Below are 23,352 nucleotides of genomic sequence, written 5' to 3'. Positions count from 1 at the left end.
CTGGAAGGTTTCAGGTTCGAAACCCAATTCCATTGAAAAATTGTCTTGTAAGCGAGTCCTGGTGCAAGCTAAATCCGTCCGGGGCAAACGTCCTTCCGCTAATGTCGTGTGAAGAGAGAGGTGCCTGCTCAATTCCTGTCCTCGTCATCTGACCAGGGTTAAAAATTACGAGGTTTGTCCCAAAATAGCCCTAGTGTTGCTTTGAAATGGGACGTTAATATAACTACACTAAACTCTGATTTCATTGAAAGAAATAAGGTCAAATCTTATATAAGTGCAGCCCAAAACTTAGAACCCTCAAGAAAATGTAGTTCATTGGAATGGAGAATATTTTTGGATACTAATATGTTATTACATTCCTTTCCTCACCCAAAAAATGGTTCATTGTATTTCTGAGAAATAAAAAAGAATTGTTCTTTTTCTAAAAAATTTTTTTAAAAAATCCCCCACGAGCAAACCTTTAATGGCATTCTGGGAAAAAGAACTAATCTTGATTTCAACAAATTAATCTCCTTTTTTCTAGGAAGAAAATAAAAGAACTCATTAAAACTTATAACTTCGCAGAACAGCATATTATAATGAGAATTAAGAAAAAATATGTAGTCTTTAATCAATACTTCTTTTTAATGTGTGAAAAATCACTAAAATGAGTCAGAAAACATAGCATTTCAACATTTCTTCAGAATAAGATATTTTTTTTTTCTTTTTGTAATAAACATAAAAATGATAGAAAAAAATCCATGCCTGAAACAGATTCTATTACAACTACATTTTAACCGAAGTTTCTTTTATAATCAGTGATTGTAGATATGAGTTTTAAGATCCTTATTTAATAAAAAAAATCAAAGTAATAAAATTCTGTACAGAAGAGTTTTATATGCTATTAAATGTTTGAATGCGTAAAATATTATTGAATAAGATGCAAAAGCAACTCTTTCTGAGTGGATAATTCAATATCACTAGACTTCAATATCACAAGACTATCTTTTTACTATGCGTCTCAAGAAACAATAGTTTATGTATGTGGAAATGCCAATGCATTTCGAAAACAGATTTAAGGAATGTAAACATATAAAACTGAGCACATTTCGCATATAAACCAAATACATATGCATATAGATCAAATATACTCTGATGCTTTCATATTTATTTATCTAACCATGAGGGATAGAGGTTTGATATTCTAAAAAGCATATAAAGGATTGAAAAATTCGATATATATAATAAATTGAAGAAACCTACACAAGAAAAAACAGTTTTCAAAAAACATTCTTGATTATTTTTCTATTTATCTTTTGCTTGTACATTTGAAAAAGGCCACTCCATAATATTATGATATATTTTAAAATATTATAAATACCAAAAAACAAGTGCTTATTTTTATGTTAATTCTGAAACCCCCAAAATTCCTTATTTATTATGAAATTATAAAAAATGTATTATATTTTTTTAAATATATAGGGCCTTATCTACTCATTCGTCATATGTATTAAGGCCTGTAGTGATTAAAACACTTTTGGGGAAATAATGTAAAATGTTTAATTAAAAAATATAATTTTTGTAGGTTTTAATCAAAATTAAAATCATTAAAACCCATGGATATATAATAAATATTATGTGTAATAATACATCTAAATTTAATTCAGACAGTGCAAGATTTACTTATCTAATTCAGTTACTTAAAATGGGAACATAAGAATTGCATAAATCTAATGCAATATTTGTAACATTTCCCTATTCCATTAAAAAATAGCAAATTTCAAAACCGTCTAAGTGTTTCTGAAACTCTCTCCTCATTCTTCCATTAGGAAACTTATTTAATGATTAAAATCCTTTGGAGACCAGTTACTTCATCGGAATTAATGATATCTAAAATTTTTAATTATATATTTAATATAAGCTTGTCTTAATGGACCCTTAAAAAATATTATTAAAGTTCAGATTTTCAGTAACTTATATATATGTTATAACATATAACTTATGCTCTTATATAACTTATACAATAACATATTCTTTTAGCTCTACAACGTTCTGCTCATTGTAGATTTATTTAATTCACTGCCATTTCCACTTAACTTTGAAACTTTAATAAAAATCGGAAGGGAATAATCTTCAACTAATACAAAAATATTTTTATCGAAAACCAAGCACATTCTTTTAAAAAATTTGAGTACGGGAGGTAGTATCTTTCCACAATTAAATTTCATGTGTACTACAGAATACGTTTATATTATTTATGAAATGTCTCAAGGGATTATTCAAAAAAACACATCTCCGTTTCAACATAAAAATCAGTTTGCTGCAATAAGAAAGCGATTTTCAAGTAAAAAGAACGGTAATATATTTTATAAGCCCAATTATAGTACATGAAAAAAAAAGAAATATTTAAAAACAAAAAACAAAATTTTAATTATTTCTGGAAACTGGCCTTAGTTAAAAGCAAAGTGCATTTTATGAACAAAATTTAAACCGAAATTTCCTCATTGCTGAAAATTGAACCACGTCTTCATACCTCCATTTTCAAAAAAGGAAGTGAACTCCGCGATGAAATATTTATAGATGCAATAAAAACGATTTGAATTCGTTTACAACAGTGAAATATATTGTTCAATATGCTTAAATCATTTTCAATTAATTAGAAATACACAAAAAAATGTGTCAGAAAAAAATTTTGAATCATAAGATGATGTAAAAATCGTTTTGGGGGGTAATAATTTGTTGGGAAAAAAATCGAAATTTTATATAATTTTTGATGTATAATTTTAATTAAAATTTACTTAAAATTTCAAAAAATTCTCTCTGAAGTGTGCATTTTTATCTTCCAAAATATATATGAGCAAATATATTAACTTCCTTTTAAAAGACTGTTCGTAGAACGCCAGCACATGTTCATCCATCTCTACTATATTAAAAATAAATGTGCATATGTCTTTGTGGATAAATATTCCTATATGAAGCACCTCCAAGCCCATTTTTTTGAAATTTTAATAAATTAAACATTAATAGGTGTTTGGAAATATTTTTAAAACATATCACTAACATATTACAATAAAAATAATTTTTAAATCATCTAAAATTTAAATAGGTTTACAAACTTATCCTATAAACTCATGAAAGTACATCTATAAATTTTCAGCAAAGAAAATGCTCTGAATGAAGTAAATAATAATATTTTAGCTTGTTTCAGACAATTAATATACTTCTAAAAGGTTCTTGAATTCTAAGTTTTAATGTTTTTTCTCTTCAATCCAATGTATCATATTTCATAAACTATTTTTGACACACTATTTTTTAAATAATAGAAAAATAAATATGTTGTGACCAAATTTGACTGAATTATGATGAATTTATTATCATCATTTTTAAAAAATTTAATTGTTCTGTTCTTTATCCATCTTTTAACTTTTGCGATTTTGTAACTTAACCACTTCATTCGTTTAGTAAACTATTAATATATTTAATAGAATCCCTTTTCTTTAGCTTTCATCAATAAGAGAAAAACCCTCGAATCCATATGATGAAATATCCATTTGATGAAACAATGTAAACAGTTTGAATTTCGAGCCAAAAATGTAATCATTTACTGTCTCTGTCTTGTTCTGAAATAACATTATTTTATTTCTGTCTTACACAAAAGTTATTTCAGAAAATATAAAGATGATAAAACACATTTCTTTTTAGAATTTTCCCAGTTCCATTATCATCTAAAAATTTTCACAAAGAATAAAGGAATACAGTATTCCATTGAAGACCACTCTGTGCTCATCTTATAGTTCATTTACAAACTTGTTTCATGAATCAACAAATCCATGCAAACTTATCCATTATTTTGGGAGCTTCGTTCTCTTAAAATGATTAACAAACAGAGTGCAAACTTCTTTTAAAAATTGGTGTTTTTGCTACTAATTTTATTTTTAGCCACTATAGTGAAATTTAGATGGATTTCATTTTACATGAATTCTTAATGTTCGATGAAATTCTTTGTAGGAACGAGGTGTGATTTTACAAATTTCATTCACTACAAGAAGTATACAAACAATATTAATAGCTCTCGGATGTGTAATCTTAAGTGAATAAGGCATAGAAATTTAAAACTTATTCTGTATTACGGGAATGTTTTCGACCAAAATCAAATATTCAATATTGTTATTTTTCAAATTCAATATTACTATTTATCAAAGAAACATTTTTTTTCACTTTCCTACTCTTGTATGCTTTAATTTTCTTATGTATCTTCTATTTTTATTTTAAATTAAATATATTGTATCTTTATGCTATTATTAATCATTTTGACTAACAGTGAAGTGCAAAAACCTATCCAGAAAATGTACATGATGTTGTAAAATTTGTACCAAAAAATATTAAAGAATAATGTAAATATTCTATACCATCATTGAATGTAAAAGAATATATTTATGACTATCACGGTACATTTAAATAATTTGCTTATGATTTAACTAACAGAAATAAGAGCAATTTCCATTGCCATATTTCTAATTTCCGTTAAATTTTAAAAAAAATTAACAATACTAACATAAATAAGAATATAGTTTAAATTGAAATAATAGTTACATTTTAGCATTATTATCAAATACATATAAAGAGGAATATATATTATTATACTCTCCATGTTGGATGCATTGCGCAATGCTTTTTAAAAATAACTTTCTATCAATCTCAAAATCTGCCCTGGCATTTTTTGAATTTAAATTTTAAATATCACAAACTTATAAAATTTTTATTTCTATGAGCTCAACAGAATTGTGGCATGTTTGATTTCAAATATTATACATTTTACGTTTTGGTGAATATAACATTTCATTAAACAGCTATATCATTAAATTATTTGACTTGATTGGATAAAAACAAAGAGCCATTGTATTAGATTCTGTACAATACCATACTCTATACCACTGTATTAGAACATGGTTACCACATAGTTTTACATTGTATTTCCAGCAAATACAATTGAATAAATAGTAAATAGCAAAATCTAGCAGTAGGATAAAATACGTTGTCAACAGTTACTGACACCACATTACTGCATGAAATTTTATAAAGTGCTCTTTGACATTTTCGGTCATGAATAAGTTATCCACCATTCTAGTTTCAAGATTTCCGCAAATTAGACTTATATCACTATCGCTGTGACCCACTGACAAGGATCAAGATGTGTATTGTGTTAGCAACGAAATCTCTAGGCCCTAGAATTAAGGAAATTGGTATTATAGATGCAATGATGATTGTTGTATGTCACATTCAGTATGGCTTCCACAATACACTATGCAAATATTTCGACAAATGAGGATTTTTTTAGGCAGTTCCGTGAAGTGAATAGATTTATTGACGAGATAACTCAGATTTGCAATTTGAGTAGCTAATACAAACAAATGTTTGAACTAAAACTACTTACAGACTTTCTAGGGATCATTTATTTTATTTCTTTTAAAAATACTTTCTGTTCTGAAAACATTTTTATTTCTTCCATTTTCATTAGGCAATATGTATTTCTATTTCACTTAAAACGTTTCCAATAGAAAATATCATTGCTTTCAAAGGCAGAATAACTTAAAAAGTTGAAAGTTTACCGAAATTTCAAATTCCTTTTTTTAAAATATTATCAAATTATCAGTAATCATCCAGAGAAATGCTTCATTTCAAAATCTATTCAATCTGTCAATACGAGATTTTAAAAAAAATAATTTTTGAATTGCTGTATAGAAATGTGAAATAAATTTTCAGCAATTTTTTAAATGAATTTGTTATTATTTTATAGATATTTCATGTCATGTGTTTCATATATCTCGCTTTGCCAGGACATTGTTATGATACCAGTTTTTTGAAAATTTAGTGTGGGGGGGGGAGAGACCAATTAATTGTAAGCTATAAGGTAAACTTGGAATTTTAAAATTGCTATATTTTGTCTCTTAATATAATTTATTATAAAAATTATATATATTTTTCTTTTTTCCTATATTTTCTTACCTTTTAATAATTATGTTTTCTCATGAAAAAGACAAGAAAAGATGAATTATACGTCATAATAAAAACGATAACAATAAATATGATATCTATGAAATTGAAGTTGATATTAAATCAAGAGTTTAAAACTATTGCATTAAATGTGTACCAAACTACATCATTTACTACAAACTTTCAAAATTAAATAATTAAATAAATATTATTACCTATTTTGTTATACAAATATCATTTGCACATTCTATATATTTGAAATAATTGAAGGAAACAGAAGAACCTCATGCAGAGGTAAGTAAGGTCCAAATTCGCCGATTTTATTACACGAAAATCGAAGAGTTTAGATAAGTCATCAATATTTTCCTGCCACATACTATCCTTCACATTCAAAGGAAATTTCAAACCTATTGATTCATTATAGATTCTCTATAAGATGAATCCTCATTTGAGTCCCCCAATTATAAGTACTGTACCGTACTCCATTCTCCAGCTGAAAAAAAATCTCAAAAGATTAATATGTTTGTTCATTCAGTTTGGAGAAAAACATGGCCTGTATTCCCCAGTATTTCTGCACCGATTTCTCAAATATTTAGTTTATATGAAAGTTCATGACCTCCAGATGCACCATCAATAATTATGTACTCCATATTGCTGCCCATTTTTGAAAGAAACTGCAAAATAAAATATTAATAGAACCTCCAGCCTCAATAACTACACCAATTTCGCCAATTAGTTTCACCAATGAGAAAGCGATGGAAACCAATCAGAATACTGTATGGTTTTATGTAAAATTTAAAATATTTTCTTCTTAAAAATATAATTGATATAATTAAATTAATAATATCGATGTGGATGGAGATCAGTTAACGATCGAAGACATCTAGTATTGAATAAATATAAAAGAATCACTCAATTAATTAACTTATATATTCCCCAAAATACATAAAATTATGTGTTAAGAATAATTTAAAATGTATATATTCTTCTTGATACTCGTTTCTTTATTGCATTAGTTTTTTTCCCAAAAGACTTAAACATAAACAAATCTAAAAATCCATAGATGGACTTTCTTTGAATACATTAGCATAACTTTTCTAATAAATATGCAGTTTGACTTAGAATATGAAATATGATGTAGATTTAGCATTAATTGTATACAAATATTTGTGGACCTAAGCTGAAGATCTCTAGCCTGAATGCAAGCCTTTAAGAAAGACCTGCTGTAAAATTATCTTCTGCCAAAATGCCCGTATATTAATTAGAGGAGGCAGAAATTTGCATTCTAAGCCTCTTCACCATCTTTGTCCGAGCGCCTCAAATGCTGGATAAACAAACTTGAGTTTAATAACACGTCAGTGACTTTAAAACAATCTCCATGGTCTGACAACCTAAGTATATCAATATAAAATTAATTGGCATTCTTTGAAATGACTTAATTTAGACTCTCCCTATGTCATCCTTTACTGCTACTTTATATGCTTGCGCTTATTTGCAAAGGAATTTTATAAGCCGGCTTCTTATGGGTTTATAAAATTTCTCTTTAATTTTTTCTGTGGCTTTAAAAAGTGCTTATAAGCTATTATGTATCGAAATAATAAAAACTGTCATTTCGTTAATCGGTTTAATTTATTCTTTAGAATTCTGATTAGGAAATTAAGGATTCCATAATGCTTCAGATCTCACTATTATTATTATTAATTTGTAACTTAATTTGTCTAAATAAGGGTTTTTATTTTTTCCTTGTAGCTAAATTTATAATCATAAAATATTGTAATAACCCGAAAAAAAGTACAATTTGAAATAATATTTGTCTCCGGAAATTCAAGATCAGTGAAATTTAAAATGGGATAATTACATGAAATTTGTAGAATTTGAAGTGTTAAATCAACTCCATCTAGGGATTAATCTCTTCTCGGTATATCTATTCGTATTCTTGTGAAAGAGATTAATCCTTTACACTCTGAAAAATAATTCGATAATAATTAATTAATTCGCATAATAAAGACTTCTGTACTTTTCCAAAAAATAAATATATATAAATGTTTTAAGCTGAATTTCTACGAAATATTAATCTGCACCTTCTCAGCGCATTGTAGGAATTTTTAGAAGAGTTCTTTATAATACAATAGTTGAGAGAATGCTTGCCCATGGTTCCATAGAGTGGTGTCTAAACCCAATTGACAGCGTGGTGTCTAAATCCAATTGACAGAATGGTCTCTTCCATTCAGAGAACATTTCTTCTCTACATTTCTGGATACATATCCCACAACTCCAACTGCAGCGCTTCAAACCATACTAGGCATTCCCTTCCTGAACATGCAATTACTGTTTGAAGGCAGACTTACTTCAATATTTCGTCTAAGAATCCCTCTTGCGCATAACATAACAGAGATCCAACCAGAACAGGTGGAGGAGAAAGCAACTGGATAGTGTACTCATCCTTCACAACATCTCAATCCCAACCAAATCTCTTTGGAGGAAGAAGGAGTAAATATATCTCAAATGAACAACAGCAATATCATCGCATCTGGCTCTTCACAACATCTCAATCCCAACCAAATCTCTTTGGAGGAAGAAGGAGTAAATATATCTCAAATGAACAACAGCAATATCATCGCATCTGGCTCTTCACAACATCTCAATCCCAACCAAATCTCTTTGGAGGAAGAAGGAGTAAATATATCTCAAATGAACAACAGCAATATCATCGCATCTGGCTCTTCACAACATCTCAATCCCAACCAAATCTCTTTGGAGGAAGAAGTAGTAAATATATCTCAAATGAACAACAGCAATATCATCGCAGCTGGCTCGAAAACTGAAAAAAATTTCCATTATTTGGCATTTCTATTATTTCGTGCGTTCCTCGAAGTTGAAGATTGTTACACGCTAAAAATAGAATCACATCTAAATGTATTTGAAATAGTAATTTAAGTCGTGCCGTTTCCTAACCTATATTAACTTGATTTATTTTATCAATTGTCAAACATAAATTGAGTCGTTTTAGTAATTCTTTCCAAGATATAAGCCAATTAAAATGACAACTAAAACTTTCATGATCTTGGATTACAGTTGGCAGCTTTCTCTGGTTATTATAGACTCCTATAAAGCGTGAAGATTGGTCATCTTTTTAACACGAAACATTCTAAATTTATCAGTTTTTAATACTTGGCCATAAACCAGGATAATTTAAATTCTCTTAATCATATTTGTTATTGTCAATTTCGTCATTATTTTCTGATTTGATCATATGTATAAACACACGGTTTTTCTAGAAATTTCACTGTTTAATTGGTGTATATTGTGCGGAGCTTTCCTCTCCAGTCTGAATTGTAACTTCTGAAGTCGAAGCAATTTTTTTTGCCAGAATTACTTCATAGCCAAGAAAAGAGATCTGCTTGTTATTTCTTGAAGTTTAGCTTTTCTTATTTTTTCTTTTCTGATAATTTTCTTTTTGGACACCCAGAGGGATATTTCTTTGTCATGGACATGGTTATATCTAACAGTATTAAGAACTTTATAGCATGAATAATCAAATTACTAAATGCTGTATTATAAGCTGCGACCCAGTAGGTGAGGCAAGTGACTAAATCTACTTACCTTATATTAACAATATTTTGTAAATTTTTACTAGACTGTAATACATACTGTAAACTTCGTATATTTCCAATTCCGTCGACTACTCCATTTAAACTTCTTTCTTAATTCTTTTCATTCCGGTCGTTATCGGTGAAGCAATAATGCAATCTGCATTGCTAGGAGTTGATCGTTTAATTTATCTTCGTTTTACTTTTTGTTTGAACAACTTAATATAAACTAACATACAGAGATGCACGCATAACAAATATTACATTAGATGTGGAAAAAAGTAAATAGCTGAGGATTTGCATGTCCATTTGAACCCAACCTCAGTCATTCTTAACATGTCTGAAGGGGATTTACTTATTCATAAATGATTTTTCCCCTTTTTATAGGTATCACTGTGATCATTTCCTAATAACGGCGTTCAGTCGACGCTCAGTCAGCCACATAGAAACAACTTGCATATTTTCAGTACGTGGAAGAGCAATTTTTGTTCAGAACACCATTTTAATTCTTAATCATGATGGCGCCTCCCCTCAGTCGCGGGGCCCCTGGGCATAGCACCCACCACACCCACCTGATGACCAGCCCTTAATATTTGGTCCTATCACTGGTCTGCCAATTTAAATTAAAACAACACTGTTTTTCAAGCTGAACTCACCACACTTCTTGAAGCAGTTAAATATGCATCTCAGTTTCCAAACATCAGCACTTTTAAAATACATGTCGACAATAGAGCAAGTATCATGGCATCCTCTAATCTAAAGAATACAAACCAAATGGCAAGATAAATTTTTAGCGTCCTTCTTTCAAATCTAATAATAAAAGACAACATAGGTAATGAAAAACAGACTAACTGGCGAAAGATGTAACACAAAATGGCTAATTTCATATGTAAACGAAGCTTGCTAAACCAGATATAAAAGACCTTCTCTGGAAAATATGCTTGAGGATGGAAAAGGTATTGGAACAATAGTGATACAGGCAGAAATTTTTTTTTAAACAGGCAGAAAAAGTTAAGAGTCATTCCACTAACTGGATCAGAAAGGATATTATTTTCTTCTCAGGACACAGACCTTTTAATGCTTACCTCAAAACGTTCAATCTGTCGGACAGTGATCAGTGTGGTGGGAATAATAACTCACTTTATTATTCTATGAAATGCATCCTCACAATCAATCTCTTTACATATGAAAGAAACCATCACCAAACCCTGAACAAGAATAGCGTAAACGAGTCGCCAATCAACTTCGTCTTCAGGCCAAAAATCAATATGATAATTAGATTTATCAGTGTAAATAGCGATCTTTTCTTGCCTCTCGAGCTTTCAACACCAAGTGTCATACACACAAGAACTCAGAGGAACAAAATCACTACAGTTTCTTCACATACATATGCATTCATAAAAATCGTTCAAAAAAAAAGATTTTCTTTGTTGCCACTAACGCAATTATTTTTTATTAGATTTTTACAGTTGCATCCTCATCTATTATGTTATGATAACAAGTAGACACAGAATTAATGTGTTTTTTTTTTCATACATTACACCTTTCTGCTTAATGTTATCCCAGATAATTTTTCTATAATACTTCAAACTTCTTAATTTTTCTATTTTTTCTTCTATAAATGTTTTTCTATTTAATAAAATTCTCGTAAAATACCCATCAAACCGTTCAGTGACCATAATGATTGCGGATCGGTGATATGAGATGACATCCTGTTCTGTAGATATTTTTAACAGTTAAAATTAAAAAATACGTTTTTATTTCTCCTAATATTGTAAACAGATACTTTTGGTTTTCACATTATTGTTCATTCACTTATTACAACATTTGAAACTCTTTATTTTCAAACTATCAAAATACTTACAAAATCCATTTATATTTTTCAGAATTTTATTTTTGTTTTCTGTGTGCTGCATTATTTTATTTATAATGCCTATGGTATTTCCGTATATTTAAAAATTTATCTCATTCTATTAAATTTGACGCATTTCAAATTTTATCATGATTGATTAAATCTTCATATTTCACTACCTATTTTAATTATTATTCAGATTCTTTCTTGCTAGAACATTCCCCTCCTGGAACACCAATTAATGCTAGAAAATCAAAGAGCTGAGTTGACATTTCTGGATCTGGTATAAATAAAAACAATATTAATCCTCAAACTTGAAAATTAATTGTTTACATTTCGAACCAAATAAATACGAACAAAACGGATTATAGCTTAATTAAATTGCAAAAAATTATCATTTATTCAAAATTTATCTGAAATTTCAATATTAGTAAAATTTATTTCTCAGATTACTGAATCTTAAATTAATTTATGCTCAATATATTGTAAGGTAAGAATCAATAAAGTTTTCTAGAATTCCCTTCCAAATTTGGGAGGTAATGAAAAGAGAAAATAACTGAATTAATAAACACGAAGATGACATTATTTATTTTACTAAATACACATCTTTTACGAAAACACAGTCTTTCCATTACCTCATAATGCCTAACCCAACTAACAAATACATAAATAATCACAAACCTAAGCAAACAGCGTCTTTCCTTCTTTACCTTAGCGGTCAGTTAGAATAGTTAGTGACCACCTCAGGAAACGAATAACATTTGCAAACCACGTAAGTAATAAATAAGATTAATTCCCTGGCCTCTCTCTGGGCAATAAGCCTAATAAATGTGAATTAACGAAAAAGAATGCAAGGAACAAAATGATTTCGGATTTCTGTAATATCTTTGTCTATGCTCTATAGATGAGATCTATATCATTTACAGAATCGCATATTCTTTATTCTCGTGTTCTGAAAATAATATAGCTAGAGTCAACGGTTGAAAAAGCTTTGTTTCTTCCCATAATGGTTCGAAAACAAGACAAATTATGGACCTCGAATTTTCTATAGTCTTTAGAAAACGCCACACAAGTCAGATCATATTTCAGAGATGTTATGAAAATAATTAAGTACTGTAGAAAAAACAAATAAAAATCTTGCCTTAAAAGATATTTTATTTTTCATTGCTTATTATATTTGAAAAAACAAAATAATTAGTTATAACTTTCCATTAGGAAATTAAACTTAGCTTACTTAGGAAACTTAGGAACTTAGGAAATTAAAAATAACTTCATCCTCAACATAGCAAATATGTTTGAAACTTAAGAAGTATAATTAATTTGGTACATTTATTAGAATAAAATGCAAAATAATAATTGTATCTTAAAATATATTGTTACGAAAATTTCCCGGGGTTCGTTTGGATAGTGGAAGTTATATGGTGTGGAGAACACTCAATCAGCAGGCGGCAGTAGAAAATGAAACAACGGCGTTTATTTACACGAAGACACACAGGACAGCATAAAGACGACAACTATATACAGCACAAAAGACGATTATCTTCAGCCGAGACGTGCAGCATACAACAAGACTCTCTACTGCAGACAGTAGCGCACAGCTTAGTCCAGCACTAGCTTCACTCCGTCGCTGCTCCGCTTATCCCTGGAAGACCAATTCTTCACCGTCGACTCCACTGGCTCACGACTCCGCGGCAGCTGCAGGCTGCTCCTTTTATAGGTCTCAGGAGGTGGAGCTAGAAGCCTCTCAACCAATCAGGAACGTTCGAAGCTTAACTCGGTTCCTACTGAACGGGAAAATTCTCGATGTTTCGGGTATAATCTATTTTGGCGCCGAATTCGTCGCCAAGTCGTTAAATTTGTCGCTAAGCTCTGGGACCTCCTATGGAACCAGCTATGCTGGGAAGCAGCATCACAGATTCGTAACAATATGTATAGTATGAAATCCAAAATATCGAAAATCAATGTAAAGATATCATTCAAAATCTTGAACATTTAGGACAGACTAAAATAATTATATTTTTATAACTGTAAAAAAACTATATTACTTGTTTTCCGAATATTGAGAAATTGACCTATAAATTCTCTGTTGTTATTGATTATCATAATAACAAAAATCCGTTAAATAAATAAACTTTCAATTAAATGCTTTTAAATTTTTAAAAATGTTTTCAATATTTTAAATTATTTTAATGAAATCTTTCTTTTGCTGTTCAGAATTTCATCAAATAGTCATAATTTTCATAACTTTTTTTTAAATATTGAAAAAACACATTACGAAATGAGACGTAAAAGGAGATGTCTGTGTATTTTACCAAAATTTTAATTTTTTGTTTTATTAAAAACTATTTTTTATCATTTATTTTTAATTATATATTTTAAAATTCAATATTCAAATGGTATGGTATAAAAAATAAGTTTATAAACTCCTCCGTCCAATAAAAGAAATTCTTTTTATAAATAATTTCACTGCATGAAATGTTTGCATTATAAGAAAATATAATTTGAATTTAAATTTTGTAACTAAATTAAACAAGTATTAGTTTTAATATGTTTTAAAAGTTTAATCATCATAATATTACTTCTAGCTATTGTTAAAATATGACGGCTGGTGTAGTTAATAATATTATTAAGAGAATATTCATTTATATTGCTACTAATAAGGGGAATGTGAATTTTAGCTCCCTATAATCTAAAAAAACACATAATATGTATTTTTAAAGGTGTCGAAAAGATAATTAAGTAAAACAAATCTGTAATGAATTATAAATTGGTTTATCATACAGTTAACATGAAAATTTATCATACTATTATCTTCTCTTTACTTTTTTTTCAGAAAATTCAAGAATAGTGAAAACCGTTATTTATGAGGAAAATGTTTATCACAGAAAAATATTTACATGAGCAAAATTTGCTTTAAAATCTGAGAGAGCTAACATATTTTATAAACAAGAGAAAAACATTATGATGAAAATGTAAATGCGAGATGATAGTGTATTTTTATTTAATTAAAGCTTAAATTTGAAAATAATACTTGGAAAAATTCTTTGCAGTTTGATTATAAACTTACTTTTTTATCTAAATGAATAGAAACGAGATGTGCAGAAATTTTTTTATTTGCATGTAAATTTCCTCATTTTCTTAATCTAAATAGATAATGTTTTTCTACAAATCTGTAGAAAACAGTTTTTTTTAATTACATCTAGATTTGTTTTAGTTTTTATATATATCTTATATAAAAGTGACTCATCAGCTTGTTTAGGATTATGGGTATGTGTTGATTTAATAATCAAGCATAAACTAGTTTTAACAGATACATGATACAAATTTTTCTTGAAAAATATTCTGCTATTCTTCCTGAATTATGGCAATAATTAACACAATTTCTATAGTTAAGTTAAATATTTAAAAGGAAGCCCCATTGTAAATTTTACAGCCCTGCAGTTACATTTTATGCAAAGTAGACATCCAGTTGAAATAAAATTCTATTTGAATCAGTATTTCAGAAATTTAAAAGACCGTAACAAAAGTGAAGAATTAAATATAGAGATGTATAACACATATTTTTTAAAGTATTATAAATATTTAATGATAAAAATTAGATGAATTTTGTGCAAATATTTTATCCACATTTTTTTATTATAATTTGCGATTGTTTCTTATTTATCATATAATTTTACTTTATTTTATAATTATTTATATGTTTTTGTATATTTATATATCTAACAGAATTTTTTTTTCTTTTTCGTTAAAATGTGACTATTTTAATTGAATATTTTTGTATGACGATGAAAAAATAAATCTAATTAAAATGTTCATGCTGTGCGTTTTCTAATCACTTTTATTTTTTATAAGTTTTAAAATCAACGGAGAATTTTAGAATTATTAAAGCAAAATAATTTATCTGATAAGGCAAACGAGAATGATGATAAATGACCTTGAGATGGAGAAGTTAATAATCACTACGTAGTATATTAATCGACCATCATATCAGAACGAAATGGACGATAAACGATAAATCATAATTAAACAATCAAACAATATGCCACAATCGAAAGTAAAAGATTATTCGAAATATGTGTTATGACTGAAAACTCCCTGACTCTCACTTTTGCTCTCCTGAATTTTACTCACCAACGAAAAAAAAAATCAGCAGGAAGTAAGACTGGTGTGCGTGAGAAATGATGAAAATGTATCAGTAATGTTCAAAAGTATAATAATTAAAAATGTATAATATAAATATAAATGATATGTCTAATATAATATAAAGATACATAATATATATTAGTATAAGTAAGAATGTTTAAGCGAACTAATGAAAAAAATGTCTAAGTGGAATAAAGCATTTGCCATGGTATGAAAGACAAAGATGGTTTCAAATGCCAATTATCAGAATCTAACTGAGGGACATTAGAATAATATGCATTTGTGTTTAGTAGGAATAATTGCTTCAGAAACTATTATTCTAGATTTTTTTAAAAAAAATCAAAAATGTATATTTTTAAAATCAGTATTAAATTACTTTTGTAAATGCTTGTCAATAATAATTAAAAAAATCTTATGATCATCTTTAAAATATTATTACTTACATTTTAAGTCTTTTAAAACAATTTTGACTGTTTTAATTATTTCGAATTATTTCAATATTCTATTCCTTCATAACTGAGGTCCATTCAAATTAACATTAAAATACCAGGCCCATAAAATAACGACGTAAGAAAAATATTCTTTCTGTGATCTTTGGTGTCACAGTATGTTCGTAAGAGTTATGAAAAAGGTTTGAATTACATTATAATTTCGGATATAAAGTAGATAAATAATCATGATATGCACAATATATTTCGCTGAGGCATCAAACATTTCTCTACTTGGCAAAGAAAAGAGTTTAAATCGAATGACTAATTCAATTAGCTCAAGATGTTCTTAGTTATTTTTAATACCTAACATTATCGAGAAGAAAACCTTTTTTCGAGTTATTTTGTATTAATAGTGAAAGATCTCTTCTTTTAGAGTCAGGATTTTGATGTTAAATTAGAAGGCTACCTAAAACATTCTAATTTTTTGCCTGAATCTTCGAAATATTTCTAGGAATGTTCGTTATAGACTTTAAAACTTTAGAATTCCGGAGTGTTTGACAAATTAATATATCGTTGTTAATGTTTGTATATTACATTTTATTATAATTTTCTTTTGTATTGTTACTTTTACATTAGTATTCTACATTATTTTTTGTTGTTGTTGTGAATCTTAATTTTCTTTTTCGAATTTTCTAAATTCCTCTGAATATTCTGAATCTATCTTGGCGCATATTCCTTAAATGTATATATCTTTTAAAATGTATGCTTTGAAATTCTTCCTTTCCGGTTTTCATTCCCTGTATACAATTTTGTATAGATAGGTGAATTCTGTTAGGTTTAACTGTATCTATACTGAAAAGCCCGAAATGACTGTTCGATCAAAATACAGCAGGCACTTGAAGTTCCTGAATAATAATGCGCAGATGGATTGCCCTTTTCGTGAAATGTGATGAAATGAATAGTCATTTCAAGTGTTTTGCTACTTAGAGACTTTTGTTCGGATGGGTTGGGGGGGGGGTCAAAAGGTTTCAGAGTGCTCTCAGATGATATATGAGCATATTTTTTTTCTTTTTTCTTAATAGCCCTTGATTTACCAACACCTTAAGAGAACGAGTCGCTATTTTAGTTACTAAAGGATAAGAAATTTCTCTTATCATTGAAAGAGAAAATCGAAAATTCTAATATTCTGAAATGCCTAAACTCGATTATCTTAGGAATGAGAGGAGGAAATATAATAAATATATAAATATATAAAATATAAATATATAATATATATAATAAATATATAAATATATAAATATATAAAATATAAATATATAAAATATAAATATATAATATATATAATAAATATATAAATATATATAATAAATATATAAAAATTATAATAGGAGAAGATAATAAACAATACCATTTAGATTGCATGATTTAAGTAGAATATCTGAATGCAAGAATATTGAAGACTAGACTTTTGCTGATGATAATGCCGCATTGAAAACAGCCACTCGACTTTCCATGGCCGAATGGTCTTACCACTGACCTCATAATCAAGAGATTGTGAGTTCGAATCCCGCTAGAGACAATGCGATTCTCAGTCTGTGTAAATATTTAATTCCTTGCTTTTATGTTTTACTTTATTTCATGTTCTAAAAGATTCTGGACATTTCTTTAGTTTACCAGACAAGTGTTCTGGACTTTTCTTACTGTCTCCAGAAAAGGATTCTAGAACTTTCCCTCTAGTATAAAAGCAGAGGGCCTGTCATTCACGGTATTCTCAGTTCTGTGTTCAGTTAATAATTTGGTTTAACTTTACTTTGTGTGTGGGTGCCATTGAGTTCTATACTAAAGTATCTACGTGACAATAATATCAGATATAAAAAAGAGGAAAATGCTATCTAAATTTATTTTCATAAAGTAAATGTAGAAAATATAAACTTAAAATTTTCATTATTTTTTAATCAAAATAATATAAGTAGAAGTAAATATTTCATGCTTTTAAATTTCTACATATTCTATGATAAATAACATACAGAATTTGCATGTTATATATATATATATATATATATATATATATATATATATATATATATAGCATTTGAATGAAAAAAGAAATTGGGAGGGGGGGGGGAATGCAACGCATTATTTCGAATGAAATTTCCAGTAAACAAACAATTCCATGGAATCATATAAATAGAAACTTTACATTTAGATGAGAATTTTATAGAGAATTCTAAAAAGTATATTATAGAGATATTTCTTATGAAAATGTGCTTCAAATGTTTCTTCAAATAAACAATATGTACACATATAGCGGTATCTTCAAATATTCTGAAACTTCGTAAACAAATAGGTACATTTTGATTCTTTCTCTTCCAAACTTTCTGATAAAAGAAATAGAATAGGATCTTTGAATGGATTTCCGATTTCGTGAATTCAAAGAATTATCCGAATGAAAACATGTTGTTTGTTTATAAAATGAATATTTCACGCAGTGAAGTATAAGAACAATGGAATTTTCTAAAAGAATTCATTCATTGTAACTCTATGTTGCATTTTAAATTTGAATCTACAAACTAGGATAAAATTATATATCCGTACATTCTTTGACATGTTTAGGATCATTTGCTTATTTTATTTATTTCCTTATTCTTTAAAATTTATTTTCGTGTTTGTTATTGTGGTTTAGGTTTAAAAATAAGCTAAATAGCATTTTTTTAAAATTTAAATAGTCAGATAAATCTTTCTCAATATAATAAAGTTGCAAATTTATACATATTAGTGTATTTTTGTTTAATCCATAAATCTTTATCAGTCTGTTAAAATACAATCACTTTACTTGATTTGAAGTAATTTTAGGCTGAAAATTACCGTAATTATCGAACATCAATAGTAAACGGAATTGCAACAAAATTTAATGTATTCTTCTTTATACTTATCTTTGTAATTTTGCAGCTCTGAATAAATGGTTCATGAATCATTGCCTATGGACAAGGGAAGAAAGACTTCCAGGATATGTATATATGTACTATTAATAAAGAAAAATATGAGTGCGTGTAGATGTGTGTGTGAGTGCGCGCGCACGTGTGCGTGTGTGCTGACGCTCTACAAACCATACCGCTTGATTTACAGTTATGAGATTTGGTACATGTATATTTTGGAGTGTGGGAATGTACATCTCTGAGCGAGTTTTTCGAAATCTTGCTAGAATGTTCATCAACTAAGAATTAAATTGAATTTTAGTGTTTTCAGCAATAACTTCTGTAAATATAATTACATAAAAAGGAATTTTGCGTCGTTTCAATGTTTAAAAACTTTTCTTTTTAGTGATACCAATTCAATAGTCTTCAAAGTTTTGCTGGCAATTTTTAACCTTCTTTTACCTAATTTCCTAATGAAGATTGCATTGTTGTCTTGAAGTTCAACCTGTTTGCATTATTTCATCAACTATCTTCTTCTGTTAGAATCTAAAAAGAAGGATTCTGTTTAACATCTGTATAATCTACAAGACAAATAAAAAAGCGAAGTTATAATATCACAAATTTTATAAGATAAATTAGCTGAATATTTATGCCTTTAATAACTTTTTATTGTTATGATGTAGTTGTATGTTATGATTAGAAAACCTAATATAAAAAGAACTTAACTAAGATAATTAAATTAACATGGATGTAATGTCAGACGATTTGGCGGAATTATGACATCGTTATAAAGTAATCAAGTCGACTTCTTTTTCATCACAATCCTCTTTAATGATCGTCTGTCAGGAATATTCAGGACAGAATTTCGTCCACTTTGTGACTTACCGGATTATGTTTTTCTGCATTTCAAACATGCGGAATAAATATTCGAAACAGTACTGCTTGAAACACTAAACACCTGAGCTACTTTGCTTACGGAAGCACCCACATACGTGCTCCAACAATTTGCCCATGTTCGAAATTTGTAAGCTTTGACATATTGCAATTGCAACTTCACAGAACAATGCACCAACAATGAATGAGCTGCGCATTGTATTTACGTCGTTCTATAGATGGGGTCATTAGGCAAAAGCACCAGCGCCATCTAAGCATTTCACAAGAATAAAAATTTGTTTGCAAGCATGCATTTCCAGAGGGGTTTCCATATTTTTGTCCAATCCTTATATATAAAGGAATTTTCAGCATGCTATCTAACCATAATGCATGCCAAGGAATTTACTGGTTTTAGCTAATTATATTATACAAGATTTCGAAGTGAAAAACATTTTCACTACAGCTTTTCAAAATTCGAAACACTCATATTTTCTGTTAGTAATGGGAATTTAAGTGTATCTGTTGGCTGTCATTAAATGTATATAATGGGAAAAAGATTCCTCATATTATTTATACTGTACTTAATAAAACTGTAGAAATATAAATTTTGTACGAACAATACCAAAGAATGAAAAAGAATAGGTGATTGTAAAAGAAGTATTAATTATTGTTAAAGAACTTCATATTTCCATAACCTACTGGATATCTAAATCAAGATGCCATAGTTTTCATCTTTCATATTTCAAAGATATTATATTTGAAAATATCTGTGCACCAAAAACTACACTTGCCATTTATAAGTCACACGATGTATCCTTTCATCTTGGCCAGGACACTTTCTTCCTTTCTCATATTTCCAAAAATTAATAACCCAAATAGTCAGAAAGTAGCTTCTTTCATGGTAAAACAAATTACGATTCATTAGCAGTGACTGCAAATCTTCATTAAGGAGCTAATAGCAGCGGTAATTGGGCTTTCTGAAGCAACAGAGCTTACTACCTGAAAGAGGTGTTTTTAAATCAGGCTCTCGCTAGTAAACTTCATAATAATCACTTTCCAAATTCTCACAAAGCATGTGGAATAAATTGATGAAGGCACCAGCTTAAAGGGTTTAAAGAATAACCGGAGATGATAAAGTTTTCTCTTTATAATTGATTAAGTGAGGCTTAAAGATTAAGATATGTTTAATTGCTCCTTTTATATTGACGCGTTGTTTTACTTAGCTACTCTCATGGGTTGCTACTTTTACGGTGGTGGTCTGGTTTATTGTCTGTTAGTCATCTATTTTGATAAATAGATAAATGTCGTCTGGTACAGGAACTTGAAAATTTATTGCCTCCTTTAAAAGATGTCAGGTTCTTTATTGTTCAGCGTTAGTGCTTGAATATTTTTTCGAAGAGCTGTTTGGAATATTTAAAATGAATTGTTGAAATGTAGCATAATCTTTTAGAGTTTTATTAAAGTGTTCGTTCAGAACTCACTTATCTATCCCATGAAAAATTAATTTTGTTCAAAATTATTTAATTTTGATGTTTTGGAATGTATCTGTTATTCATAAAAATTAAATTATTTATATATAATTTAGCTAAAGTTTTGTTAGTAAATTTTCATTTAAAAATTTAATTATTTATTAAATTTCAAAATATTTTTTTTTTACTTTTACAAAATTATACTATGCTAACAATTCTTAAGTGTATTCCACACTTTACTATTCTCTTATTTTATTTTGATTTATCTACTCTAATTCGACATTATTATGTGTTATTTCAAAACTTTGCTTATTTTATGTTGCAAAATGTTACTGTTACTTTTAACTGATGAATAAGATTTGGCAAAGACATTTTAAAATATTAAGAAGTATCCTGGTATTTAGATATCTTATTTTGATGTTATTTTAAACAAATTTTGATAAATTCAAATTTAAGTTTTCAGTTCCAAGTTTATTAGATACTAGTTGTCTGAAACGATCAGATAGTTCGCCGGGAATATTGACTATATTTGATTTCAGATAAAGCTGCCAGAGTTACTGCTGAAATGAAAGTCATACAAACAGACCCTGGCAGTACCAAAACAATCATAAGGAAGCTCCATCAGGCCGAGCTGCAATTCAGAAAACAATCATCAGTGATGTTAATGCTAGTAATAGGAAAAAGTGATGCTTAAAAAGTCTAGACTGTGGAGCAGTGCAAGGCAGTAATATTTCCAGATGAGTCTTCTTTCACACTGTTTCCCACTTTTAGTCGAGTTTACATCCGTCGAACGCCATTTCAAGCCTATAATACAGACTGCTTGTTGCCCAGAGTGAAATATGGCAGACGTTCTGTGATGGTTTGGGCAGCCATATCGTGTTTTTCGTGAGCCCTATGATAACTCTGTTAAAGAGCTTTACTACCAAGGATTACATAAACGTTTTGGCCGATGAAGTCCATCCCATGGTACAAGTTTTGTTTCCAGAGGTAATGACTGTGCACTTGTTCATACAATTCATATTGTTCAGGACTGGGTTTCTGAGCACGGGAATGATTTATCACCTCTTTACTGGCCACTACAGTCACCTGACCTCAATAGTATTGAACCATTGTGGTCTACGTAGGAGAGGAAAATAAGTGGTAGCAACTATTCACCACCATAATCGCTACTTGAACTTGCCACCTTTTTGCAGGAAGAATGGTATAAGATTCCTTTGGCAACAATGCAGAAACTGTATTTATCCAATCCGAGAAGACTGCAAGCCATTTTGAATGCCAACGGATTTCCTACACCATATTAGGAAGGAAACATAAACATCAATTATTTTCAAACGATTAAAACGGATGGTAACGCCCTTAATGCCCACAAGTTAGGAATGTGAATGAGGAATATAAGTAATTCATACTCATTTTTTAATTAATTTTAAGATTTATTTAATTAAAATTTATATTTATTTTGAAATGTCTGATTTTTTTAAGAATTATATTATAGAGGCCACATTTTTCTACTTACTTTTAATCAAACTCGGTTGTTTGATTATATATTCCGTTTAAATCAAAATTCCTATTTTTAAAGCTAAAAATAAGACCAGGTTAGTATTCCTAATAATTTCTTCTTTAATTAAATTTTTAATTAAAATATGGAAAAAAAGCCCTTTCTTCTTTAGCTATTGTCACCTGAGGCATAATTACCTTCCAAATGTGGTAGCTCTAGACCCAACTATTCACTTGGTAAAGTGCTTGAAGCGATTGTTTTAATGCTTGTGTCTTGAAAAAATTAAAGATACAATGCCAATAAATGTGAAAATAATTATGTTAAATGATTCCATGTAATACACTAAACTGTAATACGTTATATTGTCACTGACTGTTGCTCTGTAGGAAATGTGTTTTAGATTTCTATCAATATGAAGTTTCTATAGTTTCGATAAACCTCCACCCCTTCACCAACTGAAAGAACTCGGTAAGTAGGCCGTGGTCCATACTTCTCCTGGAATTAAAATAGTAGCCTAGGACTGAGTTACATTCATTCCGAAAAATTTCTAGAAGAATCTTTAACTTTATTGAAAATTCAATCCTTTTTTTCTTTTTATAAAATGTGTATTT

Source organism: Argiope bruennichi, chromosome 9 (genome assembly GCF_947563725.1).
Source record: "Argiope bruennichi chromosome 9, qqArgBrue1.1, whole genome shotgun sequence".
Classification (NCBI taxonomy): domain Eukaryota; kingdom Metazoa; phylum Arthropoda; class Arachnida; order Araneae; family Araneidae; genus Argiope; species Argiope bruennichi.
Note: the sequence above shows the minus strand (reverse complement) of the source record.